The sequence below is a fragment of the Miscanthus floridulus genome, chromosome 10, assembly GCF_019320115.1.
Source record: "Miscanthus floridulus cultivar M001 chromosome 10, ASM1932011v1, whole genome shotgun sequence".
Classification (NCBI taxonomy): Eukaryota; Viridiplantae; Streptophyta; class Magnoliopsida; order Poales; family Poaceae; genus Miscanthus; species Miscanthus floridulus.
The window spans coordinates 8,053,853-8,070,718 of NC_089589.1; the positions used below are offsets into that span (position 1 = coordinate 8,053,853).

At 46.9% G+C, this 16,866-nt stretch overlaps 1 pseudogene; it reads right to left on the reverse strand.

Annotated features, from left to right (window-relative positions):
* Positions 1-550: 550 nt before the first annotated feature.
* Positions 551-7,682, reverse strand: LOC136487939 (protein FAR1-RELATED SEQUENCE 11-like; annotated as a pseudogene).
* Positions 7,683-16,866: the final 9,184 nt, after the last annotated feature.

The window sequence follows — 16,866 nt, forward strand, 5'->3', positions numbered from 1 at the left end:
TGTAATGAGTTGAAAAATAGAACTAGATCAGTAGCTGGCTATTGTTCCGGTATCTTTGATGTACAAAATCTGAATAAAGGCCTTGCTAGCCAGAAACTGATAATTGCGTACTGCGTCCATTTCTCAGGTGCACCTATACTGTTATTGAAAAATATATATTATCTAAGATGTGTGCTCCTCACGCGCTATTCAGACTGTTCACTGAGCCTGTCCGCTCTGATCCGTTAAATATGCTCGTGCAGATCAATACGAATATTTTTTTTTTAAAAAGCTACTTCCCATAACATATAATATTGATAGAGCAAAAATAGGTTGATAGTAATAACCGCTGAGATCCATTACACGTGCAGATATATATAAACATGGAACTGAACAAAAGTAGACTGATAATCTGACAGTACATTCATTCAGTTAACGCTGCGTCTATAACCAAAATGCAACTCTAATGCCGATGCATAATGGAACATAATAGATGTCATTTGTCCATCAGGGCAGTATGATAATCGAGACGCATGTAGGAATAAAATGCGAAAAAGGGGAATGCGAGTGCCTAGACTGCAAGTACATCAGCCATCAACCGAGTCTTGTCACCCCTCGGGTTCTCTTCATCTGTGCTCTGCCGATTGTTTCTCTTCTGCTCTTCCTTCCATGACTGAAGGCTAGAATTGGCAGGTCTTCCCTTCTTTGTTGGTCTGTCCGGACAGCGAATATTGGTTGGAGCGCTGATAGCAGAAGCTGATGTAACTACACTGATACGGGGATCATGACATGGTTGATCAACCAATGGTTGCAGCATTGAAGATTGTGACCTAACCAAATCCATCACTCCCATGGCTTGAGCATAGACTTCTTCACTAATCGCATTTGGTCCATACGCAACCTCGTGCACTCGGCTGACTAGAGCCCTTTTCTTTAGGACGTCACTTGACCCCCGAATTACGTGAAAGCCAGTCTTGACATTACTGTGGTCAGCACTTTCATCTCCATCCTTCATCCAACGAGGCATGATATTGTTCTTGGGTATCTCTTTGACGTCCAAGTGCACAAGAACTTGTAGAAAAGGAAATAATGATACAATTTACAATAGAAAGTATGGTAAGGAAAAACAAAAAGACAAAAAAGGTACACGAGATGAGCCATGAATCATACCTTAAGCGAATGCCTACACAACAAACCCAGATGTTCATAAAGCCCGCACTGGCATGTGATCTTCTCACCACCAACATATACAACCTTATAGAAAATCTGATCAGCATTGCCATCGAACAATGAGTGAGCTACTTCAAATACACCATCAGAAGTCCTACTTTTGATCGCATATCCACCAGCATAATATAGTTCATTATAAAACTTCTCGTAAATTCTCCTAGTGTAAATTAGTTCAGCATGGCGCTCAATGGGCACACCAACACGATGCTTCCTACGCATCTGCTGATCCAAAAATGAATGTTTAATTACATTTAGCATTGATTTATAAAGTTGGGATTTCTCTAATGGTGAAAACAAACACAAATTCAAAAAAAGGACATGCAGTGCAAACCTGTTTGGTGAGATACACCTCCTCTTCGTGATCGTTCCGGTCCATTTGGAACTCATTGAACTTTCGAACGAACATATGCATCGGTGCGGACCTGTGTATGAATTGCTTTAACATGTGGTTTGCACTCTCACTCCTTTGAGTGCTAGTCATACCAGCACAAAATATATCCATAAAATATGGCTTGGCCCACTTAGCCCTGTGCTTGAATATTCTCTTCATGAACTTATTGTCGACAAGATTGTATTTGCGCATTAGTTGCCTCCACTTCCTTTCAAACCTAAGTACCATTGTTTCTTCGGTGACAAGTTTGTTGAATTCTTTCTTAAAGTTGCTTTTCTTGCTGTAGGTAGGACCAACTTTTTGCTTGGTCTTCCTCAAAACGTGCCATTGACACCACCGGTGATTAGTCGCCTTCAGTGTGGTTTTTATGGCTGCAGCCATCGCTTGGCACTGATCTGAAAATGTAAATAGACTACATTAAAATTCACAAAAAACAAATGGGTAAGATGTGACATGAAAAAAGACAGAAAAAAGGACATTAAATCACATATGACGAGATTCGGAAGAGCAACCTGTGAGTATAGTGTGGGGTTCCTTGCCACCCATTATTTCTACAAACTTGCTGAAAGCCCACTCAAAATCCTCAACCTTCTCGGTTGTCAGCAATACCCCACCAAATACAATGGACTGAAAGTGGTTATTAACACCAACAAAAAGTCCAAATGGGAGGTTATATAAATTCGTGCAATAGGTAGTATCAAATGTCACCACATCACCGAACTTTGCGTAGTCAGCCCTGTTCTTTCCGTTGCACCAGAGCATCGATTTAATCTTACCATCTTCATCAAGTTTAAAGCTGATTTCCATGCCAACATCATTCCTTTTCATCTGCTCAAGAAGGCCCAATGTCTTCCCTATGTCGTCCTTAATATTATCCTGGGCAATTCTAGCGCAAAGAGATCTTACCGCCTTCTTTCCTTATAGGAATTGCTGATTGAGTACCGTGAACCCCTAGAATGCTGCAAACCCTCCCTATAGGAATATTATTTTCACGGAGCTTCCGAACAACGTCCTTGGTCATAGGATCAATGTCGCTGTGTGAGAGCCACTGTTTGTTCTGCCCATGGGTAGCAGAACAAGGATGATTGTGTTGCGGGTGAAACCGAGAAATAACCCATCCATGATCACTGGTGCGATGAAAGCCTAATCATGGCTTTGCAACCAGTCCTGCAGGTTGCAGCCCTGCTGTTAGGACAGAGGCCCTGAGATAGCAATTAGGAAAAAAATACTCAGCACAACTTCCATTTCATTTTTGAATAATAAAATTGTAAAAGTTATGTAGTCAGTACTAAAAATACCTCACATGAGCATACAAAATTCTGCCTCGTTGTGTAATTGTTGTCATTCACTCTGTTTCGACCTTTTCTAATGCCAAATCCAATTTCCCATGAATATAGGTTGTAGAAGTCTTTTGCTTCTTTTGCGGAGTTGAACTCCATGCCAACAGCAGGTAGGAAAACAGGCTCACCAGGGCGACTGGAGGACGTTCGCATAGCCTGAGTAATAGCACTTTCTTCCATGGCTGAAATCCTGGCTTCAGGGCCGTGCTTACCTCTCTTCCTGAAATTGAACAAGATATATACCATCCAGGAAAAATTGAAAAGTACAAGAAAAAATGAAGCCAGATATGTGTTGTTTGCCGCAGAGTTGAATGATAATTTGCAAAAACAGCCAAGGGAGGCTTGAGGGTATAGGGGGAGGTTGGGGGGAAATAGAAAACAAACAAACCAACATTTGGAATTTTCAGCCCTATACTCAACCTGATTTTTTTTAATTTTAACACTTTTTGAAAACTAATTTTAAATCTAACACTGCCTGTTTTTTTAAAACTAACACTTTTGGCCACGCCTATTGCCCTGACGCGGCCAAATGCCTGTGTCGCGCCATGCATGGTGGTGCGGCAGAGGGCTGACGTGGCGGCGACCGGATTCGCTGACCGTTGACGTGGCAGGGCCTGCCGCGCCACCAACCTCGGCGCGGTAGTGCCGCGCCCTAATCCATGACGCGGCAGAGCCGAATAAAACCCCGCGGGCAGTCCTGCCTGCGCGAGTAGCAAGCCCACTTGGCCGCCGCGCCAGCCGCCCGCCCGGCGGTACCTGGACGGTTTAATCGGAACGCGTCGCGCCGATAGTGGGAGTTATTCTAAGTATTGCTTGACGTAAAATCAATAGTGGATTTATTTTTGTCTTTTGTTGAATTTTTTTCACGGCCGAATAGAGAATTTGATAAGCCAATGATTTTTTTTCCGCCTTTCATAATACAGTTAGCCACCATGTTAACTAATCGATTACGAAAAATTGGATCGGATTGAAACGAATATTTTTTAAGGGAACTTATTTATTTAGCTTTTTGGCCCCATATTGTAGGATCGGCGGCGACACGACCATGGACCCCGGCTTCCTCGACCCCTCGCGCAAGACGCCGGCCACTGGCGTCGAGATACCCCGGGACTACCGGTTTCCGAACTAGTTGCTACTTAACTCGCATGTAGTGATGTCGCGACGCATTGAAACGAATATGAAGCAAATAAATGAAGTCCGTGCGCAAGTTGACAAGCTGCCACATAACATTTTCATTAGTTTGACATAAGTTCGACATAACATAACCAACTAAGCTTGTAAGTTTTAGACGCCAATAAAAGTTCGACCTAACAAACTAAGACCCAGAAGTGTAAGGATCCCTCGGACGCCTCTGTCTCTTCGAATTTGTTGGCAACACATTGGGAGTGCAGCCAGCGTCGGTGTGGTCGCGTTGCCGGTGCGTACGGCTCGTACCCTGCAAGTATATGATATGCACGATTACTTATAATCTTTATGATCGCTAGTTCATGGAGCATACGTATTTAAAGAAACTACTTTTGTTAGTACCTGTGAGACTCCTTGGGTACCAAGCGGGGCACCACCTAGCTGAGACATGCCGATCTCGTCCTGCGGCCAATCGTCCCACTGGCCGTGCTGTTTGTGGAAGCCCGGGGGGTCGTCGTCCTCGGTTGCAGGGTCCTTCCCAGCGCTGTGATGTGGTGGTGTACGCACTGCGGAAGTGGCACCTATCACCGGCTGAGAAGAGCCGGCTGGTGTCCTCAAAGAGGCCAAAGACGTGCCACCCGACCGCACTGGGAGTGGCGGTTCCACATAAGGCGTGTCTATGCAGCTCAGCTTCTGAGCTACCTTCCTACAGCTCTTCTTCACCTTCTGCATAAACAGACGTTAAAGTTAGTGCATTTTTCAAACGCATATACACTAAAGAAACATTTTTGAAACGAATAAGTTTATGTTTACCTCCACAAAAGCCTCAAGAACGCCTGGCCCATGCCCTCTAGACTCGTGAAGCCGAAACGCTGCTTCGTTGGACATCCTTGACAATTGTGTCGCCTGGGTACAGCAACACGGTTGGACAGTTTTAGTACACATACTTAATACCAAAAGGATAACAAATTGTACCATTCAAGTATCTTACCACGTATTTTTGAAGCGGGGCTCTCTGTAGTTGTGTGTCCTCCCTAGTGGCAACGCCGTACACATCTTCGATCATATCTTCCTCCGAGTCCTCGTCAATCACTTCCTCAGTGTATGGGGGCTTGATATGTGTCCTCATAGACCTGTGAAGCCACCGCAGGTACTCGTCGAAGGTGTGTTGGTCGTGTGGAGGACCCGCATGGACCGGCTGTCGTTCCCTGGTCTCCCACAAAAGGATGTGCGCGTTGTGTGTCACGCGTCAATCCTTGATCTTGTACCTCTTCCTGCGGTCATACCTGCAACAAAACGATGTTAGTTGTACCACACACACCTCTAAATTGTAGCTTTGTTATTAATCGATAACGCACCTGTGCAATCCTTGGTTGGTGGAGTAAAGCGGTGGTGGGCAGCCTATCATTCTTCCAAACTATCTGCAGACCCTGACGGGTAAGTGAATCTTGACCACGTGGAAGAAAATAAGAGGGATGTTGCAGCGATACTCCTCTAACTCATCTCTAGTGACAGGACTGAGATAGTACTGGAGCTCCGGAGCATCCTAAGGACACCAATGCACCTGAACATTTCGTAATTGAGTTAGGCTGTGATATAGTGTAGATCGAACAAGACATAGGTATGATAGTAAAGAGAGCGTAACCTGGTGCTGTGTCAGGACGTCGAGACCGTCCGTGTACTCCCTGTACTTGCGCCTCGCATTTTCTCTAACTAACTCTGATTCCGTCCAGATAAACAGAGCTATAGGGAGTATATCCTGCTCATTCCATTGCTGTATTGAACACGATAATAAATTAGCCATTAATAAACTCATCATATGTAACCATATCGAAGAATATAATGAACCGAAGTACTTACCGGTAAACCAGTATTAAGGGGCCTCCCAACGGGCCATCGTTCCCAACACCAAACCTAGAGTAGGTACGAGCAACCCCCAAGGTTCGCATACCCTAAGGTGCGACGGCAAGCAACGCATAGCTCTCGATACGTCCATGCTAGGACTGCGCTACCCCAGCTGTACGCCGCTATGTTCTCCCACAGCTGGCGTAGTATGTCAAGGAAGATCTAGCTGATGGTGTTGCCCGAGGCGTCTGGGAAGAGGAAAGCACCAAGAAAGTGCTAGAGCCACACTCGAGCGAACCTATCGATCTGAGCCTCCTCAGCCTGTGGGTCCAAGTAATCAAAGTGCTCCGTGATCCAGGACGACGAAACACCAGAAATTTTCCTAAAATTGACCAAAGAAAATGAGACCCGATGGCTGCAGGAAAGTAATGCAAGTATTAAATAGGCTTGAATTTCTCACTTATTTTTTTTGGAAGCCTCGTCGTCCGGTGGAAGAAAGTCAGTAAACTGAGCCACCAGCTCCCTCCAGTGATCGTTGTCAACTATCCCTTTCACTGAAAGTCCCCCCAACCGAAGGCCAAAAATAGTCTTCACGTCCTGCATGGTCAAGGTCATCTCGCCACAAGCTAGGTGGAACGTGTGGGTCTCAGGCCTCCACCTGTTATAAGAATAGAACGACTGTTAGTTGCCTCAAATTTGTTACAAGAAAGTTTACGTATAAAGAATGCACTCGCACCTGTCTACAGCTGCAGTAAATAGTGCTGGGTCAAGGGGCGGAAGACCGTGGTTGACAACACGGACAAGCTCGAGGAAGCCAGCACGCCGTATGTACGGCGTGTAACGCTCGTCCCACTGGTGCGCTCTGGTGTGCGTGCGGGGCCTCAAAGTAGGCAAGGCCACCTCTGCGTTGTTGTTACTCAAAATATGTGCTCGGTGCTGGTCGTCGTACTCTACCTCAAGAATAGGGTAAAACGGGTGCTGTGTGGGAGGGGTCATCCTGTTACAAATTGATAAACAAAGCGTTAGAGTATTCAAATTAACAAAATTTAAATTTACATTATGTAGCATTGCAAAATTTGAACTACTTGTTATGCAATATGAACACAATATGAAAGCACATGTATATATTCAAAGTAACATTAACAGACATATCACGCACTAGTAACATAAACAACTTCACTAGAAATATAAGCATTTGACGAAACTTTATGAAGTCATCAAAATCGACGTATCACGCACTAGTAAGTACCGACATTTGTAAACTAGTATATATACCCAAAATCCCTAGCTAAATAACTAACTATAAACTAAATAATAAATACCTAATCAATCCTTAAACCCCAAATCCTAACTATACTAGAACACAACCTCAAACCTAAAAACTACCTACGTAAATCACAAACAAATTCACTAACCTAACTATCCTAAATCACTAACTATCATAAATCACTGACTATCCTAAATCACTAACTATCATAAATCAATAACAATCATGAAACGCTAACTATCCTAAATTACTAACTATCCTAAATCATTAATTATCCTAAATCAATAATAATTAAAATAACATGAAATCGAGAGGGAAGTACCTTAGGAGCAGACGGCCTTGACGCGCCGGCGTTCGTGGCGCGGCCGGCGCGGACGCTGTTTGGGGAGTGGGCGGGCGCGGCGTGGGCGGGTGGGTGCGGGCGCTGGCGGCGAGCGCTGCGCGGCAGCGGGGCGCGTGCGGCTGGCGGCAGGCGCTGAGCGGCGACGGGCAGGCGGGCAGGCATGCGTGTGGACGGACGGGCTCGCTCGCGATATTTATTTGGCCCTGCCACGCCATTCGCCGTGGCGCGCCACTGTCGCGCCAAAATCGGTGGCGCGACAGAGCCCTGCCACGTCAACGATCGCTAATCCGGTCGCCGTCACGTCAGCCCTCTGCCGTGCCACCATGCATGGCGCGACACAGGTATTTAGCCGCGCCAGGGCAATAGGCACGACAAAAAATATTAGTTTTAAAAAAAACAGGCAGTGTTAGATTTAAAATTAGTTTTTAAAAGTGTTAAAATTAAAAAAAAATTCAGAGCGGATTGGTGTGTTCAAAATAAAAAATATTCATCTTGGAAAACAGATTTATACCTTGAAAACTCAATACAATAAATAGCATCACTAACCAAACTTTGAAAAACGGCCCCTAAAAGTAGGAAGTGTGCCACATCGAGCTGATGATTAAAATCAAAGTAAAAAAAAAAACATAGAGACTGGTCTCTACTGGAGTGATGCTGAATAGCGCGCGAGGAGTAGAAATCAATGGAAAAGATTATGTAATTGTTGGTCTTGATTTGGTTACCTCTTGAGCAGATTGGGATTTTCCATGAGTTGGATCGATGCTGGAGCAGAATCTAAAGAAAACAAAGCACATAAAGAATGGTGGAATCATTAGATGATGTCAATCAATACGAATTCGAGATCGGCAAAATTCTTCTTTACCTGCAATTCGCAAATCAGGAAGACTCTGCATCTGACTCGTCTGTTCCAACCGGGTCAACGAATGGCGAACCGGTTGCGATTCGCCGGCACATACTGCCATCTGGTCTGCACTAGAACTCATGCATGAGGCAATGATATGAACATAGTAAGCTTCGGGAGTACTCCCTCCGTCCCAAAAATATTGCAATCCTACCATTTAAATTTTGTCCAACAAAAAATACACACATACAAAGTATATGTACCATGTCAGCTAGTGGGACCCACCCTGAGCAAAACCAATCGTCCACTCGTCTTCTGTACTAGCTGCTGCATGAAGATTAAAAAAAATCGGATGCAGCTTCTCGTCCACTCATTCTTATTCCAGAACACTCCCGTACAAGCTCCTTCTGTCAGCGAACTGTATCTCTATCTGTTGGGACTGAACTGTATAGGGGTATTATCGTAATTCAGCATTATTTCTTGGTATGCGTGCTCGGTCCTAGAATTGCAGTTTTTACGGGACGGAGGGAATATGCTATGAGGCGGAACAGCAGAGTTGGCCTGTTGAAATTGAAATTTCGAATGGCGCACCCACATCCCGCCACACGGGTTTTCGCATAGCCACGTCACCAATGCTTATTTGGTTTAGTAAATGCTAAGCTAGATAAGTTGAGGACACACGGCGGGCATCCAAGTTGGACTCTTTAAATCAGAACCGTTGGAAGGTATGGGTACATGACACCTGGGGTATCAAAACATTCACGCTGCACCGGCCAAGAAGAGCAGTTTTTAAATTCGAACACTTCTGGACAAGGATACCCGGCTTCTCTGAAGTGGTAGCAGCGGCCTGGGCACAACCAGTACAGGGAACCAACACGCTGATGATTGTTTTAATTTTCTTTGTAATTATGGCTAGAGCACTCTCTGTAATTGTTTTAATTTTCTTTGTTTCTTTTTTTTTTTTTCCTGAACTTCGGTCTGCCTGCGGTCTTTCTGGTAACTTCTTGTAAAACTTTTGCTTTTTTGTAACCTTCTTGGTTACTCTAATAAGAGTCCCTCCTGTTCCCTCAAAAAAAAAAACGTGCTGATGATTCTCCATAACCGTTTACAGAGCACAGCGTGCAGTTTGAAAGAAAGGAGCAGGACGCCATTCAGTGATGCCCGAACACAATTGCTGTTGGCCAATGAGATAATCCTTCGTTTCGACATTGCCCAAGAGACGCGAACTCTGTCGGCACCAGAGCTTGAGTTCATGAAACAACTCAAGCAGCATGTTTTGGGATGGGCAGCGATCGAGAGATCGAGGCGCCGTCAAAGCTCGAGGATGATTAACATCAGGGAAGGAGATGCATGTACAAAGTGTTTCCACATGACGAGAAGGAGGACATCCTATACCGTTTCTACTCTGATCTGCTGTGATCAAATGTTAACCGCGCACGGGTGCTGGATTGGCCAAACCTGAATTTATGCAGGCTCGAGGATGACGAAATGGATAGGCCGTTCACTGAGGAGGAGATTGAGCATACCATCAAATCACTACCTGCGGAGAAAGCGCCGGGACCAGACGGTTTCACGGGAGCCTTGTATAAAAAATGCTGGCAGATAATAAAAAAGGAGATCATGGATGCAATGAACTGTTTCTATCACCTGCGAGCCGGACCTTTGGAACACCTCAATGGAGCTAACATTGTCCTCATCCCCAAACTGCAAGTGTCCGAGAATGCCAAGGATTTCAGACCAGTGAGCTTGGTTCACTCCTTTGCCAAGCTGATCACAAAGACCTTGGCGATCAGGCTGTCACACAACATTGACAAGCTCATCTCTCCAGCCCAAAGCGTTTTCATAAAAGGCCGCTGCATCCATGACAATTACATGTATGTGAGAAATTTAGCAAGAGCTTACCACCGCACCAAAACTGCAGCCCTGTTATTCAAGCTGGACATCTCAAAGGCTTTTGACACGGTGTCATGGGAATACATGTTTGAAATGCTAGAGCACCGTGGCTTCAGCCCAAGATGGAGGGACTGGATTGCCTTACTTTTCAGAACCTCTCACTCTAATGTGCTGCTTAATGGGACAGCAGGGAGGACAATTAAACACGCGAGAGGCCTAAGACAAGGAGACCCGCTATCTCCGTATCTCTTCATCGTGGCAATTGACGCATTGCAAAGGGTTCTGGACCTCGCAACAGAGGATGGAGTCCTCTCTCCTCTCCGGGGAAGGTTTGCCAAATTGAGGCTGTGCTTGTATGCAGATGATGCTGTCATCTTCCTCAACCCTGAAAAGCAAGAAGTGGATGCACTACTAAGAATCCTTACAGCTTTTGGAGAGGTAACAGGCCTTAGGCTAAACATAGCAAAATGCTCGGTGGCCCCAATACGATGCGCCGGCCTAAATATGGACAATATTCTGGAGTCATTTACTGGACAGAGAGTCAACTTCCCAATAACATACCTCGGTTTACCCCTCACCCTCGGACGCATGAAGATCGTGCACTTACAGAGCATTCTGGACAAGGCAAAAGGCCGGCTTGCAGGTTGGCAAGGCCGTTTGCTGAACCATGCAGGGCGAAGGGAGTTGGTGCGATCGGTATTAAGTGCAATACCGGTGTATTTGCTAACATCGATCAAAGCACCAAAACAATTGTTGGAAGACCTGGACAAACTCCGACGACGTTTCCTCTGGGCCGCGGATAGTGAGGTCTCGGGAGGAAAATGCAAAGTCGGATGGCCACTGGTCACGAGACCGGTGCAATTTGGAGGCCTCGGCATCCTTGATTTCGAAAGATTCAGTAGGGCTCTTAGACTCCGATGGCTGTGGTTATCCTGGAAAGGCACACAACGACCATGGCAAGGTATGAAGCTGCCGATAGACAAGACAGATATGGCTCTGTTCGCAGCAGCCACTAGGGTGACAATTCATGATGGTCGGAAGGCCTCTTTTTGGCACTCAAGCTGGATCGATGGACAGGCACCAGCAACCCTTTTCCAGCTGCTGTTCCGGCACAGTTGGAGAAAAAATAGAAGTGTCAGAGAGGCGGTCCTCAATGGGAAATGGATAAGCGACATCACATATAATCTCAATGCTAGCCTCCTAAGAGAATTCTTCACCTTATGGAGGCACACCCAGTCCTTGCAGCTGGATACTACCCAGGAAGATCAGATAATTTGGATCCTTGAAAGCTCAGGAGAATACTCGGCAAGGTCGGCTTACATCATCCAGTTCAGTGGCCTGATGTTATCCAATTTTCCCAAGCTAGTATGGGCGCCATGGGCTCCTCCACGCTGCAAATTTTTCCTTTGGTTGCTCCTCCAGAACAGGATTTGGACCTCGGCGAGACTACAACTACGGGGGTGGAAAAACAATTATTTTTGTGCCCTGTGCGAGAGAAGCCTGGAGACCTCCCTTCATCTATTCTTTGAGTGCCCTTTCTCACGCAAAGTCTGGGAGCTAGTAGCATTGTGGAGCAACTGTGCCAACCTACACCGACCCAACTACCTGGACACAACAGTATGACATAGAGGATTGGTTTCTACAGATGACCGAAAGCGGTACAAAGGCAGCACACTCACTTGCAATCCTAAGCTTGTGGCAGATTTGGAAGCAAAGAAACGCAGTAGTTTTCAACGGCAATAGAAGGTCAGAGCAGGCGGTCTTCACAATGATAAAGGACGAATGTTCTATGTGGGTCTCAGCTGGAGGAAGAAGCCTAGGACCTTTAAGGATTGCTAATCATTTTAGCGAGTAATTAGCTTTTAATCTGTACATCCTCACAGGGCGGTCTGCCAAGTGAGGAAGCGCTCCTCGCGCATGTAGCCTCGCAACTCTATTCCTTGCTTATTAATACAAAGCCGGGCAGCCGGATCTTTCAAAAAAAAAAGAGAGAATACAAACCACAGGAATTTGTCTGAATTCTCCATTCATTTCTGTCAGCTGAACTGTTTGTGAGTGCCTAGAGCGATGCATTGTCAGGGTACCGGTGTTTTTTTTTAAACGGAAACGGCAGGAGAGCTACCTATTATATTAAAAAGAAGGAAGCCTAGAAAGGCACTGTACAAGCATATACAAATGTATACAAGAGGGCAAAAGACCAACACGCTCCACCTCAGGTGGCCTCAAATCACACGCGCAATAATAAATTGGCGATATGCTTTGCTCCCGCCATTGCCCACAAGCCAGCCTCTTCCTTGATCTTTTGGAGGAGATGCATTGGTGCGGATTTTTTGCGCTCAAAGATTCTTGCATTTCTTTCGGTCCACACCTCTCAACAAACAAGAATGATAATGGAGCGTAGCCCTCGCCTCGCCTTCGACGATGTTCGATCTAGGTTTTCCCACCAAGTTTGTACGTAGTCTCCTAGCACCCAGATGGAAGGCCACAGGTGTTAGTTGCCTAGCCACATTGCAATGCCCTCCCAAATGCGCCTAGTGTAACGACAGTCTTGAAAGAGATGGACTCTAGATTCTTGACTGTGTCTGCAAAGAGGACACACACCATTATTTGGCCATGCTCGCGCTTGTAGTCTATCGGAGGTCCAGATTCTGTTTTGGATGGCGAGCTACCCAAAGAACTTGCATTTTGGTGGCGCCTAGACTTTCCAAATCAGTCGTTTGAAATTGGTCGTCGTTGATCCAATGAATTGTGCGTGGTAGGCCGATCCTGTTGTGAATTTTCCATCTGGCATGAAATTCCAAATGATGTTATCTTCCCTGTCCGATTGGAGCTGAAGGTGGTTTAGGGCGTGCCAAAGCTGAACATACTCCATGAAGTGTTGGAAAGTGAAACCTGCATGGTGTAGGTCTATGTCCCTAATCCAGGCTCTGTTGTGCAAAGCTTCGTTGAGCGACTTGTTTTTATTTTTTGAAATTTGGAAGATATTTGGCGCTAGATCTTGGGGCCTTTGACCTTGGAGCCACGGGCCGCTCCAGAAGGATGTTCTCCTACCGTCGCCAACTGTGATTGATGTTGCCGCAGCGAATAGGAACCTATCAGTCGTGTCACATGGTGTGTCTGAGTTGGTTAGCGGCCTTCTTTCTCCCTCCCATTCTTTCCACAGCCATATGAGATGTAGTGCTCTTGCAAAATTTCCAAGATGTAGAATGCCGAGACCCCCAGATTCAGTTGGTCTTGTGGAACGTGGCCAATTCACTTTGCATTTCCCCCTAGTTAGCTTCTCGGATCCAGCCCAGAGGAAACTCTTCCTAAGGTTATCAATTTCCTTCAGCGTGGTTTTGGGAGCTCTTAGGGATGTGAGGCTGTACACAGCTTGGTTGATGAGTACTGCTTTGACTAAGGTGGACCTTCCTGCATGGTTAACATTCTTGCCATTCCAAACAGTGAGCTTGCTCACGGCTTTGTCAACAAGAGGCTGAAAATGCATTGTCAGGGTGTTGGCTTTACAGATTAAAAAGTCATGGTTATAACTTATATATAAGCACCGACTTGAAATGTGTTCTGTGGAATACCTCCAATCCCTATCTAGTAGTTTGTGAGGATATTTTTTGCCTAATCAGACAGGGTAACTCAGACTTAATACATATAGCAAGTTCTAAGTAGTACATAAACAGGAAGGCTAGGCCAATTACCACACGTCCGCACTATAGCTGGTCGCTTCATGCTTGCTTCTGTCGGTGGTCGCCGGTTGCTCAGTAACCACTGCAACAAATATATTGCATTTAAAAAAAATGTTCCTGTTTTGTTGAAATTAGAAAAAACAAAGACGCTCCCGGGACGCTCGCTGCCGCCGCCGCCACCGCCCTAGGACCCCGCTCCTTCTTCCTCTCCGGTGCATCTGCCGGGGACAAGAAGGGGAGGGGATCCATCCTTTTTTCCTGCAGTTTCATATCTACTTGCTTAGGGTTTAGTTCCAATAATTTTTCTGGCGAAATCTAATGATTTTCGGCTGGGATCGTGTTTCCTGCGATGACTTCGGTCATTTCCACGACAAGATCGCCGTTGTAGGCGTAGATTTCATCGATAGACGACCAATTTGTTGCCTTTATCTGAAAGAGGAGGGGGCATCTGGGAGCCCCCTACGAGGAAAGTGACTCCGGGTCATCGATCTCATCGTCGATGGTCGCGGAGAGGAATTCAAGGTATCGAGATGATGAATCTACATCCTATGTCGTACCCGATGATGCAGCTGTCGATATTCTTTCAACGATTTAGATGCATTTTGGACTGGTTTCGAAGCGTTAGATCTTGTGGCATGTCCAATGTTTTGGGGTTGGTCGTCGGATTTGGCAGAAGGACTACACTTTGGCTTCGGTGTTCGAGGGAAGCCATTGGAGAAGAAGACGATGGAAGAATCTGGATATATTATTATGTATTTTTTATTTCAGATTTTTTTCATGTGTAATTTGGGGATGTACTATGTCAAGATTTAATATAAGTCCCTCTTCCCTTCGCAAAAAAAGAAAAAGAAAAAGAAAAAAAAAGACAATTCTCAAATTTTACTTTAGAATCATACAAATCCAGTGAGCAATATCTCTAGCAGCAAAGCGTATCTGTCGGTGCGAAAAGTGACCAACAAGTAAATATTTGTAGTTGTGCCATGCATTGTGATCGGATGTGGCCTAGCACTCACTGGCACATGATTTATACTGGTTCAGGCAACGTGCCCTACGTCCAGTTCCAGTCGGTCGGTGACTTTATTTCTGAGCCCAGGTGCTCGAAGTTTGCTGTGGGGTTACAAACGAGTGGGAATAAGAAGGGGGTGTTAAAGGTCCGGTCGGACTCTGAACCGAAGGGCCGAGAGTGACGGGAGCTCCAACGTGCGCTAAGTATTGGAACGTATGCTCTGTGTAGCTTGAGAGTTCTAGAGCTGTGGAGTTGTTTGAATGCTCATAATGTCTAAAGCTTAGCTGAGAGAGAGTCGGAATGACCGTCCTCCGTTAGGAGAGAGCGCATCTCCTTTTATAGGTAAAGGGGATGGCCTTACAAGTTTGAGAGAGAGAGAGAGCATGCACGTATGCTACTAAGTCTTGTTGCCCACGCTGCCGGATACAAGACGGTCGTCGGCGCCCACAACACTGTTTATGTCAGACGCGTGTGTCCGGCTTTACCGTGTTCGCCTGGCATGGCAAAGGACGGCGCCCACAACACTGTAAGGCAAATGTCGGCGCCCATAACACTGTTTGGGTTCTGACACGCCTAGAAGGTTACAAAGTACCCTTCTGGCATGGCCTGAGAGTACTGTCCTGCATGTGTGCAGGGTACGGTCCTCGGTATTGTGGTTGACTTGAGCGCCTTACCTTATCTGATCCGCCTAATTTTTGGGTCCTCACCGAGTGGGCGTCCCCGGCCGGTCGTTTCCCAATTGACTCCGACCGCGTCGATCGGAGAAGAGCTGTAAGCAGCGGTTCATCGTATTCCTAGTCAGAAACGCGGGTCAGAGTAAGAAGCGAGCGTCATCCCCTCCTTGGCCGGGCCTTCCGGTCGGAGACTGGATCGCTCTTCCGACCTATCTTTAGATATCTAGGCCGGTCCAGGAGGCGCGCATTGTCGCAACGTCGTCTGCTGGGCTGAGCTATTGCTGGGAATCGGGCCCATTGGGGATCCTGGGTTTATGAACCCGACAGGAGCCCCTGAGCCCTCGGGCGATTCGGGTAGAATCGCCTGGGGGATTTTTTGTTTTGCCAGCGGGTGCGCGCGAGCGCACCCGGTGGGTGTAGCCCCCGAGCCCTCGGGCGATTTAGGTAGAGTCACCTGGGGGACTTTTTGACTTGCCAGTGGGTGCGTGCGAGCGCACCTTGGTGGGCATAGCCTCTGAGTGAGATCCGTCCCCTTGCCGTGGCTGGGGTCAGGTGTCACTAAAGATCGAGGAGAGGATAGTGAAACTAGTAGGAGAAAACATCTCTTGTTTTTCGCACGTACCCCCTTTCTAGGTTCTGAGCCATCTTTTCCGAGAGCGTGGACCCAGGCGTCGGGCGCGGCCGAGGGATCGGGCGAGACGGAGTCACCAACCCATGCGTCGGGCATGTCCGAGGGGTCGGGCGAGACAGAGTCGCCAACCAAGGCATCGGGCATGGCCGAGGGGTCGAGCGAGATGGAGTCAACAACCAAGGCGTTGGGCGCGGCTGAGGGGTCAGGCGAGACATAGGCGCCCAGCCCCCAAAAAGGGGGGGACTCGTCGGTTGTCAATCTTCTACCGGGTGCGCACGAGCGCACTCGGTGGGTGTAGCCCCCGAGCCTACGTCCGACTGGTGAGTCGGTCGGAGGCTGGGTATCTTAGTACTGTTTCCTAGGGCCACAGACTCCTATGTTTCTGTCGGTCAGGGTGTTCGCCCGTGTTTGTCCCGCCCATGACCTGCGCGGTCAGTTTGAATCCCGAGTCAGGGTCGGGCGACCCGAGCCCCTAAGCCCCATTGGGCACGGTAGGGGTCGGTCGAGTTTCATGCATCACCCCATCCATGATTTCTGCAACCAAAGGGGTTGAGCTAACGTCGCTTGTCTCGATGGCTCGAGTGATGCGCTCGATGAGCTCACTAACGGGTATGTTCAAGA